The following is a 14637-nucleotide window of genomic DNA, read 5'->3' as shown; positions in this document are numbered from 1 at the left end:
AAGCTATCCCTGGCCTACATATTCTCTGGATCCTAGGTAACCCACAGGCAGACGATGGTTGGGACATTAGGGTGCCTATTCATACAAATACATCTGATATTCACACCTATGAGAACATCTCAGGTTTGGTCTTAGAACATGACTTAGTTTGTGTGGCTAGGGGAGGCAAAGTATAGATAGATCTCTATTATTTTGTGAAATCCAGAAAGCTCTGTGAGGAAGCTTGTTGTTTGTTTTTTATACAGTCCTTTAGAACCCTGTTTTAATACACTTAGGTGTATTTTGTATTATCTGATGTATAAAAACTGATAAAGCTGAAGAGTTGCTTCAAATTCCACCTCTATTCCATAGTGACTCTATGACCCTGGGCAAATCACTTAACTTTTCATATTCTATGCAATTCTCTAAGGCTGTTGAAGAGAAGAGGCCAATTTGCATAGGTAGAGAAAATTTCTTATTGGGAGACTTCTACATCAGTGAAATCACAGAAATAGCCCCTAATGCCTATCTGACCCAGGACCTGCTACATTGTAGAAGCTTAATAAATATTTATTAATTGATATAAACTTGCCTCTGATATTTACTATCACCATGGCAAGTCACAACAGCTGTGAACTTCAAGCTATTCTTTAAGGCCGAACTTTCCAAATTATGAAGTATACACTCTTTGGAGAGAGCCCACAAAGAAAATAAAGTGGAATGTGGGAAACATTGACCAAAATTATTGAATAATTTCAGGTACAATTCTGCTTTTGCATGTTAATAGTATTGCAGTCATTTTAAAGTTTTAAATATGAAAATTGTAAAGGATTTGATCAATAAACATATGCATGTGGTATTGTTACTGAATATTTAAGTTTTGTTTTTGTGTCATCATAAAATTGTAATAAATTCCTAATTTGATTTGAATAAAATAAAAAGCCCCAGGCCTGAAGATGAGTAAATATTGCCCTCATTTTCAAAAAGAGGAAGAAAGCAGATTGCTCAAACTCTAGGCTAATGAGCTTAAATTTGTTTCCTGGCAAAATTTTAGCATGTATTATTAAGCAGGTGGTTTGTGAACATCTCAAAAGTGAAGCTAAAACTAGCATGATCTACAATGGGGAAATGCTAGAGACCTTATTAAGATGAGAGGGAAAGCAAGTATGTCTATCATCACTACTGTTGTTTACTATTTTGATTTTAGAAAGACTGAGTATTTATTAAGTAGTTGCTATGTGTCAGGTGAGCAACGAGGAGGTGCAGTAGATAGTATCAAGAAGCCCTGAGTTCAAATTCAGTCTCAGACATTTAATGTGGGACCCTAAGCAAGTCTCTTAAACTTATTTATCCAGATTTCCTCATCTGTAAAATGAGCTAAAGTAGGAAATGATAAACCACTCCAGTACCTTTGTCAAGAAAATCCCAAAATGAAATCATGGAGAGACAACCAAATGACCATGATTTTATTAATAACCTGCCAGCATAATTTAAAAAGTGATAAAATAACTGGAAGGAACTATAGAAAACTTCTAGTCCAATTGCCTCCAATGAGTAAATTGAAGCCTATGAAGTGAAATTACTTACCCAAGTCAATGAATTAACATTTGAAACAGGCCTAATGATTAAGGTAGTTTTGACAGTGCTGCAGATTCCTTCACTGGAGCTTCCCCAAACCCCTGTGAGGATGGCAGGACTTGTATTATAAACTCTTTTTTCTAGAAGAGAAAACTATAGTTTCAATGGGCAAGGGAATTCACCCAAGGTAAAATTGAATCTTGAAAACAGACGGTGTGCTGTAGTAGGAAGAACAGAGGAAATGGAATTCCAGAAACTGAATTTGAATACCATCTCCTGCAGATGGTGCTGGGCTTGGAACCAGGAAGAACTAAGTTAAAATTTGACTTAGACTCTGGATAAGTCATTTAACTGTTTTCTGTCTCAAGTTCTTCATCTGTAAAATGAAGATAGTATTAGGATCTACCTCCTAGTATTGCAGTGAAGATATAATGAAAGAATATTTGTAAAGTACTTTGTAAACCTTAAAATATTATGTAAATACATTTTATTATCATTTATTATCTTCTTATAAAGGGTAAACTGAAATTCCAAATAGTAAAAGGTTACCTGAAAAAAAGGGGGTGGGAATGGGAGGATATCAGAAAGATATAGTCCCATACTTTTCACTATGAGATCCTATTTGTAGAGCCCTTAATACAGTTCCTGGCACATAGTAGGCACTTAATGAATGCTTTTTCCTGCCTTCCTTCTTTATTTCTTCCCTTTCTTCCTTCTTTTCTTTTTTCTTTCCTTCATTATTTCCTTCTTCACTTTTTTCCTTCTTTCCAACCTCCCTTCCTTCATTCCTTCCTTCCTTATTTCCTGTTTTCTTTACTTCCTTCCTTCCCCTATTCTTAGACTCTTACACTTAACCTACTTGATTGTCGGAAGTAATAAATCTAACATTTCAAAAATCTCTCACTGAGAGATGAGAACAAAGTTCAAGACTTATCCTGTAACCACCCCCCCCAAAGATTTTTAGGCCAGGAGCATTCCAGGCTCACTGGCCTTTGTAGCCTTATTGCTTATCCTTCCCTTTCTGAAATTGTTGACAAACATATGGATGTAACCAGGAAGTCAGATGACAGAATGATCTTAGAATACAGTTTATAGGAGATCCATTACAAGTACAGCCTGGCTTCTCATGTCACTCTGTCTTGGTTTAAATAGACAGGTCAAACTCTGAGATGTGATGTCTCAGTATTTTATTTCCTGCTCCCCTGCTCCTACCCTAAGGGTGAGTTGGGGGTAGAGGTGCCTCTTTTTAGTCTCTTGGTCCATGAGGAAAACATTTTGTTTGCCTAGTATCTTCCTACAAATCATCCCCCCCCTATGTTCTGGGAAGTTCCTGAAAAATCAAGTCATGATTTTTGCCTGCTCTCAAATTCACTAAGCCCTCCCTAAACTTTTATATCTTTCCAACACACAGAGGCCTAATTCAGAGCCCTTGGGCTGTGTCTTGATTTCTAGCCTTTCCCAGTTGTTTCTGTCACTGGTCAGTTAATGTATTCTCCCTTTCATGGCCTACTGCCTCTCTTCCTACCCACATGAAATCAAAGGATTTTCAATCTTAACAATATTTTAAGAGAGCAATTTGGTCTCAGGATCCCTTTACATGCTTAAAAAAATACAGAAGAACCTCCAAAAAGATTTTACTTGTGTAGGTATATATATATATATATATCAGTATTTTCCCCATCAGAAATTAAAGTATTATAGTATTATTATGAAAATTATTTTTGCCTTGTGAATCTCCTAAAAAAATCTCAAAGGCCCCCAGGGGTTCCCATACTACACTATAAAAATCAATGCTGTAAAAGCTTCTTTTTCACAATGCCATCTTCTACTTTTCATAGTGCCCCCAATTCTTAGGAACTTCCCTTCCATCTACTCTTATTTATCTTGTATATACCTAGACATTAACATGTTATCTCCATTTGATGCTGTAAATTGTTAGATAGCAGGAAGTGTTATTGTCTTTTATTGTGTCCCCAATATTAGGTATATGGCAAATAAATCACAAATGCTTATTGATTGATAAATTGATCCCTGGCCCCTACTTAATCCTTATTTCCAGGCACTATTTTGAAAACTTCATAGCACAGGCTATTATTATGGAAGAGACATTAGGGTTCATTTAGCCCATTTTTTATGACAAAACTGAAGTCTTAGAAGTTGAATTATTTGCAGATGATTATGTTAAATATTTACTATATCGGGGGTAGAATCTGGACTTAAACACAAGTCTTCTGACAATTTTTCCCATTGTTCCATACCATGATCAGTTTTCATTTAGTGTACAAACTGATTAAATTGCCACATTCATATAAAAGTTATTCTGACCTTAGACAGCTATGCATAAGGATATGCATAATTATACATATCCATCATGGAAAAGTGTTTTTTCTTCATACGTATATAAAATTTATTAGCTGTATGACCCTGTCAATCCAGTTTACCTCAGTTTTTTCACTTGTAAATTATCTGGAAAAGAAAATGTGAACGACTCTATTATCTTTGCCAAGAAACCCCCAAAAGGGATCCCAAGTTAGACATAACTGAAAAATGACTAAACAACAATGGTAAATTGAGCTTGTGTTGTTAGCTTCATTATCTCTATGAGGGTTATCTCAGGTCATCTCATTTACTTTTGTGGGGCTCCTTTAAAATACTGAAACTTCCCTCAACATTAGCATTCTCTTCCCTCTGAAATATTTAACCATACGTGCAACCCACTCAACCTGGAATATTCCTCTCTTCTTCCTTTGGTAACTTCTTTCTAGAACTTCTATTTTGTATAAGAATCTAGACTTTTCATTTCCCTCCTAGTCCTGTTCCTGGTTTATGAATTTCAAAAGCATTTTCTACACAGAATGTCTTTATCCTTTCCCTCTTTTCATCTTGCTTTTGAGTGTGGTCTTCCCCCATTAAACTATAAGTAATTTGAGGGTAAAGACTGGCACCAGACTTGCCTTCCAATCCCTCAAAAGAATCCTGTAGTGTTACTTTTCGTCACTACTTCTCTCTCTAGGGAATGGTTAATTTGAGCACCCGCTGCCATCCTTAGATGTAGTAGCCTTTTCTCAGTTTTCTTCTATGGGATTGAACCCTGATTCCCCATCCCCTGTAGTCATCAGCATATTGATGATTAGCCCATCAAGAGACAAGATTTGGTTGTACCATGTTGTTGCTGCTAACTCGTTGTCAGACAATCACACTAGCTCTTTGCCCAAAGAGCTGGACACCATGGAGCTTCACTGCTACAAGAAGGAAATCATGTCCACAAGACCAAGAACTCCTGCAGCATCCAGACTTTCATCGGAAATCCTGTTTCCCATGAAATAAGGTCATGGAGTTAAAGGTTCTGGAAAAGACAAGTGAGAAGGATATCTTTGCACAACATACCCTCACTATTATAAGCCTAATATGCAAGTCATATCATCATGTGTGTGATGATCTTCTTCGATTTCAAAGGAGAAACATCATATCATCACATTAATACTCCTAGTACTTAGCACAATGCCTGATATAGTTGTGATTAAGAAATGATTGTTTCCTTCCTAGTTGATGCTGTAAAACAAAATTAGCACTCTCCTTATTCTGTATATCCTGCATGTGATTAGATTTTTTATGTAGTGAAGAGACATAATTTGATGTCTGGTATATTTGAACCAGTATGAGATAATATAGTATAGAACTGTCAGTCAAGAAGACCTAAGTTCAGGTCTTATCTCTCACATAGATTAACCACTGACCTTGGGCAATCATTTCACTTCCAAGTGTCCTAGACAGTTTTCTGAGACTGAATTGTAAGGCAATTTGTGTTTAGAGGTAGTTTCCTCATTGGAAGTTTCCTATTTCATTGAAATGACAAGTCCAGAAAGTATATATTTATATATAATCTGAATCATTTTGTTACACACCAGTTTACAATGTATTCTACTGAATTTGAAAAAGAAATTGAAAAGTCATTGGAAACTTTCTGTTTCTGGAGACTATTGGTTTTTTTTTAGATTTGGGGGGGATGGGGGGATGGTGTAGTGGAAGGAAAAGGAAGATAAGGGTAAAGAAGCAGGGGCAATAGCAAGGGAAAAAGTCCTTTCTACAGGCATGGGGAGGATGGAGAGCTGCCCCTTTATTTCATGAACTTTGGAAGGCGTGTGTCTATGTGTTGCTGAGCAACTCCACAACTAGCCTGCAGACAGAAAGATAATGGAGCTTTTAGCTTTTAGTCAACTTCCAAGGAAGACTTTGGTTAGAAATAAAGCTGTTTTCGTAGCAAAGCAGGTGGTGGTGGGAGACAAAATGTATTTTACAAGGTATTTTATGTTTCCAATATCTGAGGAAAAGATTGAAGTTGGCTATTGGTAATGTTGAAGAAATCTTAGTGGTATTTGACAATATTGACTGTGGAGAGGCCATGTTTGGCTGGCAGGGATTTTTCTTTTTCTTTTTTCTTTTTTTTCTATTTTGCTCTTTTTTTTGGCTCAGATTTGAGAACAGACAGAAAATGAATAAATTGAGTGACTCTGAAAAATAAACCACTTTGGCTTAAAAACCAATGATTTGTAGACTTTCTGTTCCAATTAGAGGGATATCATTATACTATTTAAGAGAATTAGACAGTCAAAATATTGTTTCTGATTTTCAGATTTGAGGGTACCAACATAAGTTTAAAGGGTAAGGGAATTACTTAACTGTATAGCCAACATTCCAGGATAGCACTTTTGACTGGTATACTTATGGTCAGCTTTCCCCATTAATCTTTTCTTTACCCTAGTTTTTCTAACTATGGAGACAGATTTGGCCAGTGTTTTAACTGAGATAAAAGAAAAGCATTTTGGCATGATGCATTAATTCTAACAGGGCTACCTTTTAGAGGGTCAGATGAGGCAATGTTAGCAAAGCACTATCTAAATATCAGCTGATATTATTCAGCCAAACAATAAATGAGCATGTATTATGTGCTTACTATACCTTATGCAATGTCATAAGAGTTGGAGAAACAAAGGCAAAACCACTATCCCAACCTTCAAGGTGAATAGATTTCATTGAGGAGACAATTTGTGAATAGCTAAGTACTTTCAAGGTATAAACAGTGAAGAAAGAAGGTAATCTCAGAAAGAATGCAAGGTGGGAAGTGGGAGGTCTAAGAAAGTGAGTTTGAGTTGAGTCTTAAAGGGAACCTGGAAGTAGAGGTGAGGAGGAAAGTTATTCTAGTCATGGGGGACAATGAGTGCAAAAGTACAGAACGGGTGATGGAATTTTGTGTTTGGAAGGTAGAATGAAGGACAGTATAGCAATTGTATAGTGTATTAAGGGAAATAGAGTAAAAGGAACCTAGAAAAGTAAGAAAGAGGAAGTTTGAAAAGGACTTTAAAAGTCAAAGAGAATGTTTTAGATTTGCTCATGGAGGTAACTGGGAACTATTTGTATGATTGGGATTTGATGAGGAGTGATTGGCAATAAATCAAGAAGGCAAGGAGTTAAAAAATAGAGGATTGTGTGAAGTTGAACCAGTTCATCAAGAGGTTGAAATAAAAAAGAGAAGAGGATGTAACCAGGGCAGAAATACACTAATAAGTGGAAGGAATAGAGGACAAATAACAAGGTTAAGTGTCATAAAACATAGAAAAAGATGAAATGACAAGGATTGTGATAAGAGAAAGAAATTTCAGGGTTAAGGGCAATGGCATGTGTGTGAGTGATGGCAAGATCAAGAGTACAACTATCTGTGTACAGTTAAAGTGGAATGAAGGAATAGATCATGGGAACTGAATAGATTGGGGAACTGGGAAATCAGAGTATTTGGGGGAAGCATCACTACATTAATATATATATATATATACATATATATATATATATCAATAGTTGGAAAGATATTTTGGGGGGGAGTGGCATATAATAAGATTCTTCAAGGTTCTGCCTTGATTTGGATGGTGATTTTTAGATCCTGTGAGACTCTGGGAGGCCTGCCTCATAGAAGGCAAGAGGAGACAGAGATGAGGCTCCAAGGAGTCATACAGGAGCCTGGAAGTATCAACTGAAAATTCACTGGAGTCAGGATTGGAAATTGAGAGGCTTGTGTCCAGGTCTGATCCTACAGAGCTAGAGAGAGAGTTGCCTTGTCAGTTATTTATATGAAAGAAACTGAGGGCTCTATTCTTTCACTTCCACTCCATCTGAGCATTTGGGCTTGTCTATACAAAAACAGACAGTTTATGGTCCAGTCTGTTTGCCTTGTTCAATAGTCAAGAACAGAGCAAAGTTCTAGAATTCAAATGGACCTTATAAGCCATCTAGTCCAAGACCCTTATTGTGTCAATGAAGAAACAGAGATCAAAAAATTTAGAAAATTTTTTTTTCAAAAATTTAAAAATAATAAAAAGAAATCAAGGCTTGCTCAAGTCCACCTAGATCATAAATGGCAGAATCAAGATGGGAACCTATATTTTCCAACTCCAAGTCTAAGACACTTTCTTCTTCATTGTACTTCCCCCTTCCAAGTCCTCTAAATTACTTGTATGTCAAATTTCACAGTACCAATAGAGTGGAAGAATCCAGAAAAGGAGGGACAAGTGTCTGAAGTGGATCATTTAGTTCCATGTGGACAGTCCACCCATTGTTGAGTGCTTGACAGAACCACAGACAACATGGGAAAATCAGAACTCAATGTGCCTCTCACTGAAAATGAGTCATTTGCTTCTGTGTCAAGTTGAGAGAAAGCCAAGAGCAAGTTGTGACTTGAGGGAAGGAGCTGGGCACCAACCACTTCTAAGTCTCCCTGAAGGAGATAGTACAAATCAGCTCCTCCCAACCTTTTGCCCCTGTGAAACTGTTAAAAGCATGAGGGTTGTCTTGATGAAAGGATGGAGACTATCTAGAACAAATAGAATCCTGACACCATAATAAATGTTTCCTGAATATGTGTTTAACATTTCTATTCAATTTAACAAACATTTATTAAGGTCTTACTATGTGCAAGAAATGACGTAAAGAGAGAGGAAATGAGAATTAAAAAAACAACAATCTCTACCTTCAAGGAACTTTGAGCAAACAGGGGCAGGGCAGGAGTAGATAGGGGATATGGCAGATAGAAAAAATGGTATAATTTTTAAAAGTCACTGACAAGGGAAATTTTCCTCACTATGCATTGCCTACAACACAGGTCTGGAAAAATATTTTGGGATGAAGTATAAACTAAATTTAGGAAAGCAGGTTGTGATCAGGTTGTAGATGACCTTAGATGCTAGGCCACAGAAGTTTTTATTTTTTCCTAAAAATAAAAGGAAGTGATTGAAGATTCTTGAACACAATAAAGATATGGTAAAGTCTGTGTATTAGGAAAGTAATTTTGATGGTAGTGTGAATGATTGATTGGAGAGGATTAAAATGGATAAGGTAATTTCCCCCAAAGTACAGGCACAAAAAAGGGACTGGAATGTATACGAAAAAGAAAATGGTGTCTGTGGAGAGACTGGAAAGTCTCCAGGATTGTGAACATTTTTCACATATCCACATTGTGTTTAAAGCTGATAGTTTGGCTAGTAACTATTTAAGGCAGAGAATCCTGTTTAATGTTCATCTGGTAAAATGTTCTACCTAGAACCCTAAAGTAGATCTAAAATCTTCAGGTTTCTGAGGCAGCTAGGTGGTGCAGTGGATAGAGCACCGGCCTTGGAGGCAAGAGGACCTGAGTTCAAATATGTCTTCAGACATTTAATAATTGCCTAGCTGTGTAACCTTGAGTAAGTCATGTATCCCCATTGCTTTGCAAAAAAACAAAAAGAATGCTAAAATCTTCAGGTCTGGACAAAAATAACGCTAGAATATGTTATGAACAGAAAGTAGATTGGATCTAGTTGTATATCAACATAGATACTAAGTTAAAGAAATATTTTATCCTAAAAATACTAAGCTAAAAATATGATTTTTATCTAAAGATAATAGGAAGCCATTTACTATTCTTGAGTATAATAATGATATTGAAAAACTTCTACATTAGGAAGATAATTTTTATAGTGTTAATGGTGGACAAGAAACGGAAGAGATGAGTTAAGTCATTTTCACCAAAGACATAAAGAAGGGAATGGAATGTATAGAGAAACCTGTGGTGTTAATAGAGAATTCAGAAAATCATTAGCTTTCTTTACATTTTCACAGTATAGTTAAGTTGACAATTTGGCAAGTATTTACTTTATTCAGAATGGTCTACTTAATGTAACTTTGTGAAATCATTTTGTCCAAAATTCTTTAAAATAGGTAAAAAATGTCCAGAAAGTTTGTTCCTGGAATTTCTTATACAAGAGATGAAACATGAGGAGTATTCCATCCTAGGATTTGGATATTCAAGCTGAGATAAGATGAGCTAACCTTTTCACGTGGGATAGGGGTGAAGGAAGAGACAGTGATACATGGAAGGGGGGGGAGGTGAAGAGGAAGGGAGAAGAACAAGCTCTGAAAACATGGTCTCAATTTTTTGAGGCAAGGTATGAAGCAAGATTTTCAGCTGGGAGATTTATGGGGAGGGTGAACCATAGGAGACTTGAAACAGAAAGAGGGATGAAAAGTTTTGGAAGAGTGTTTGTTCTTTAATTAAATAATGTGTAAATGAAGTATCTTGTTGCAGTAAGGGCCCAGTTGGGATTATGCTACATAATTTTGTAGTGGACTCAGTTCATTTTTGTGATTTTCTATAATTTCATTCAGTAAGACATGAGTAGGAACAAACATCAATCATCAATTACCCTTTGGATAAAGACACCCCACAGACATCTCACCCCAAACCCTCCTCTCTGCTATTATTGTCTCTGAGATTCATTCCTCAATATTCTTGGTCCCTCTCTTTTATTCACCCCATATACACAGTATTTTACCAATTTTTCTTATTTCTATTCTTCTTCTTCAGAATTCTATTCTTCAGGATGTCCCTTTCTCTCAATTTACATAGTCACTAGTCTGATGCAGTACCTTAGTACCACTTGTCTGGACTATTACAGGGGCTTTCTGGTTTGTGTCTTTGCCTCAGATCTCATTCTATTCCATCCTCCTCAAAGTCATTTTCCTAAAGCATGTCAATAAGTTCCAATGGTTCCATGTTATCTCAGGGATCAAAGAGAAAAAATATATGGTCTTTTAAAACACTTCACAACTTTTCTTTTCCTATCCTCCCAGTCTTCTTACATTTCATTCCTCTCCAAGTATTATACAATTCAGAGACACTAGCTGCTCTGTTCTTCCTTATGCTCAGTGAGTTCCATGTCTCTTTACTGGCTGTCCTCCATTCCTGGAATGTTCTCCCTCCTCACCTGGGTTCCCTAGCTTCCTTGACTTCTTTCATAACTCAGTTCAAATCCTACTACCTACCAGAGGTGTTCTGATGCCTTTCTCTTCCTATCCTACTGCATCCCCAGTTATCAATTTCTCCCTTCTGAGATCAAACTCATTTTTATTGCCTATATTTTGTAAGTACAGTGTTGTTCATACATCATACCCTCCCATTAAAATATGAGCTCCTTTGAGGGCAGGAACTATTTTTGCCTTTCTTTTGCCTTTTAATATTTAATATAGTACCTGGTATATAGTAGGTCCTTAAATATTGGTGACTGACTGACTTCAGTTTTTCAGGAATGTATGTATAATTACTGTCTGAACTTTTTCCTTCCATGCAGGTTACATAAATTCATGCCTCAGCAGATGGTTTCATGAATTGCTGTGATCAAAAAAAATCATCATCTAGTGACTAACCTCCAGAAGATGAGACTACAAATTTAAGTAAGCTAGTCCAATTAGGTTGCTTTGGGCAGGAGCAAATATTTAGTTGGCAGAGTATATTCAAAGCATAACTATTGCCAAGAACCATCATCAAAAGAGCCAACTGTGAGTTGATGCTATAACCTCATGCTCACCCATGATTCCCAAGAAGGTCCTAACCACCTCCTTCAACATGGTACCTGAAATGCTGCTGTCCTGGAGTCTGTTGCTACTCTATCCTCACTCATTGTAACAATGCTACAATTTTCCATTACTGACTTGGTTTGACCTGCATTGGTCTAGGACCAGGGTCTCAAATGAAAAGATTCCCATCATCAAGATCTAAGCCACAGATCCTAAACTCTTCCTACCTTCAGGATACTGAAAGAGGCAATACCACATTTAAACTCAGGAGTTTTGCTTAGGGCAAAATCTCAGTTGTGAGTTTCTAGTCTTTCATTCTTTGTATTTTTCTTTCCTTCTCTAAATGAATGAATATTGAATATAGTTATGAATTTATGAGTTTTGAAATGTTAGCAGTTGACCTATATAAGGAAGACCTGAGTTCAAATGTGACCTTATACTTCCTAGATGTGTGACCATGAGTAAGTCATTTAACTTCTATTTGCTTCAGTTCCCTCAATTGTAAAATAGGGATAATAATAGTAAATACTTCACAGGATAATTGTGAGGATCAAATGAGAATAATTGTAAAATGCTTAAAACATTTTAAGTTCTGTACAAATGTGGTTGTTATTATTGTTGTTATCGTGGATATTATTATTTGGAATCTTCTAGAATCCAAGTAAAGCATATCAAAGTGTCAGTCCTCAGCTATCCACAATTTAATCTTAGATGATCAAATGAAATAATATTTTTATTTGATTGCAAACTTCTTGAGGTCAAGGACTATCTTTTTTTGTTTTGTTCATATTCTCTGTACACTGGTACACAGTAGGCACATAAATGCTCATGGACTGACTCACTGGGGCCCAAAAGAGCTTGACTTATTTCAATAGTAGGAAGTAACAATACCTTATCCATCAGCTACATCCCTTTTGGAGAATGGTGTATAAATGTTGATGAAAAAATGCTTTTTAAAAACTGTTTCAAGTTTGTACTCACACAAAGTTTAAAGTCATTTAGGGGAGAATGTATCTTCAAACATTTGGGGGAAATATTTATATTTCTGATCTTGCTATACCTTCTCTATGAACATTCTTTGTAAAAAGTAATTGATGTTCTTTGATTAAGTGATTAGTAGCTATTATTGGGAAGAATAAACTAAAATGGAGGCTTGATAGATTTTTTTTAAAAAAATCCAACCCAAAGATATTGCCAGAATTCAAAAGGGGAGACTTAGGCTCACTCTAAGTGATCTAGATTGTCAGTATGAATGTGAGTTGGAGTAAGGATGTCAGAGATTATTAAGGTTACATATACAAATGTATCCATTCAACTTGAATTTACTTTCATTTTAATTCTACAGCTCAAAATCTTTAAACATAATCCTTTATTCCCTCCTACTTTGACTAAGAAGTGGTCCTTGCCATAACCAATCACTAAATAGTACTAACTCCCTTAAACCTATCTTCTACTGTTCCCCCAGCATCTAGCCCCTTCAATTATCCAGTTCTCTAATGTTCAATCTCCTTCTACTGGCACCTTTCCTGATGGCTGCAAACATACACTTCTCTCCTCCATCCTTTAAAAAAAGGCAATGATCCCCACAAGTTTTTGTCTTTTATTTATTGTCCCGTTCACAATAAAATGTCTAGAAAAAAGAAAAGTTGCCTCTACTCATTGCTACCATTTCTTCTCCTCCCACACATTTGTCCTATGCCTTGTAATATGGTTTTCAACCTCATCACTCAACTGAAATTACTCTTTGTGATGTTAATAAACTTCTAACTGACTTTTTGAATTCTTCTTTCTTCTTGACTTCCCTATAGCTTTAGCAGGGTTGACCATTCCTCCTGGGTTTTTATGTCACTGATCTGATTCTCCTTTCTGACTATTCCTTTTTCCATCTCCTTTGCTAGATCATCATCTATCTCCCAAACCCTAATTATATGTGTTCTCTATGACTTGGCTTCTCTTCTCTTCCCTCTCTATACTCTGTCTGTTGGTAGTCTCATCATTTCCCATGATTTAGTTATAACATCTATTCTCATTTTTTCATCACACAGCTGCAACAACCCTCATCTACTCATCTAGAGTATTGTCACAGTCTCCTAAATGATTTCTTTAACTCAAATTTCTCTGCTCTCAATCTATCCTTCTTAAAGATGTTAAAGTGATTCTCTTTAAGTTTAGTTCAGATCATGTTACTCCTCTCCCACTCAAATGCCTCTGGGACAAATATAAATTTTTCTGTTTGGTATTCAAAGACTTTAGTAACCTGGATCTAACCTGCCTTTCCAGATTTATTATCCATTACTCCTCTTCATGCACATTGTGGCTTTCTTTTTCTCTTTTTGGAGGGGCAATAGGGCTAAATGACTTACCCAAGGTTCCACAGCTAGTAAGTATTAAGTATCTGAGGTCATATTTGAACTCAGGGTCTCCCCACTCCAGGGCTGGTGCTTTATCCACTGAATCACCTAGCTGCCTTTTAAAAAAAATTGGCCTTCTAACTGTTCCTCATAAATGGTGTTCCATCATATCTTCCTGCCTTTGTACAATACAGATGGCCCTCTGGAATGCGCTCCATTCTTCCCTCCTCCTCTTTTACTCCCTAGTTTCCTTTAAGTATCAGCTCAAGTACCATCTTCTATGTGAAGCCTTTCTTGATTCTCTGAGTTGCTAATGGCTTTCCCTCCAAATGATTTTATATCTATATATGCACATGTTATCTAAACTTCATGAAGGTGGGGACTTTTGTCTTTAATTTTCCAACATCTAGCATAGTGTTTGATGCTTAGTAATTGCTTTTAAAATGATGAAATATTAAAAAAAATTTGAGTGGATATCTCCCATATCTATCTTACCATTATCATTTGATGTTCCATAGGCATTTCAAATCCAAGTTTTTCAAAATAGAGCACATATCCACTTTCCCCAAAACCTAATCCATTTCCTAACTTCTCCTTTTCTATCATGGGTACCTCAGAGTCATTCTCAATCCTTTCCCTTTCCCTCTTTCCCAAATATAAACATAAGGCAAATCTTTTTTAAAATTATTTTTATGTTTATAAGGCAAATCTTTTTTTAAATTATTTTTATTCCTCTTTACATCTTTCACATCTCTCCTTTTCTTTCTGTTCTGTCTAGAAGCAGCTAGGTGACTGCATTCAGAAAGACTTGACTTTCAAATACAGCCTCAAAACTTCTTAGTTGTGTGAT

Source organism: Macrotis lagotis, chromosome X (assembly GCF_037893015.1).
Source record: "Macrotis lagotis isolate mMagLag1 chromosome X, bilby.v1.9.chrom.fasta, whole genome shotgun sequence".
Taxonomy (NCBI): domain Eukaryota; kingdom Metazoa; phylum Chordata; class Mammalia; order Peramelemorphia; family Peramelidae; genus Macrotis; species Macrotis lagotis.
Note: the sequence above shows the minus strand (reverse complement) of the source record.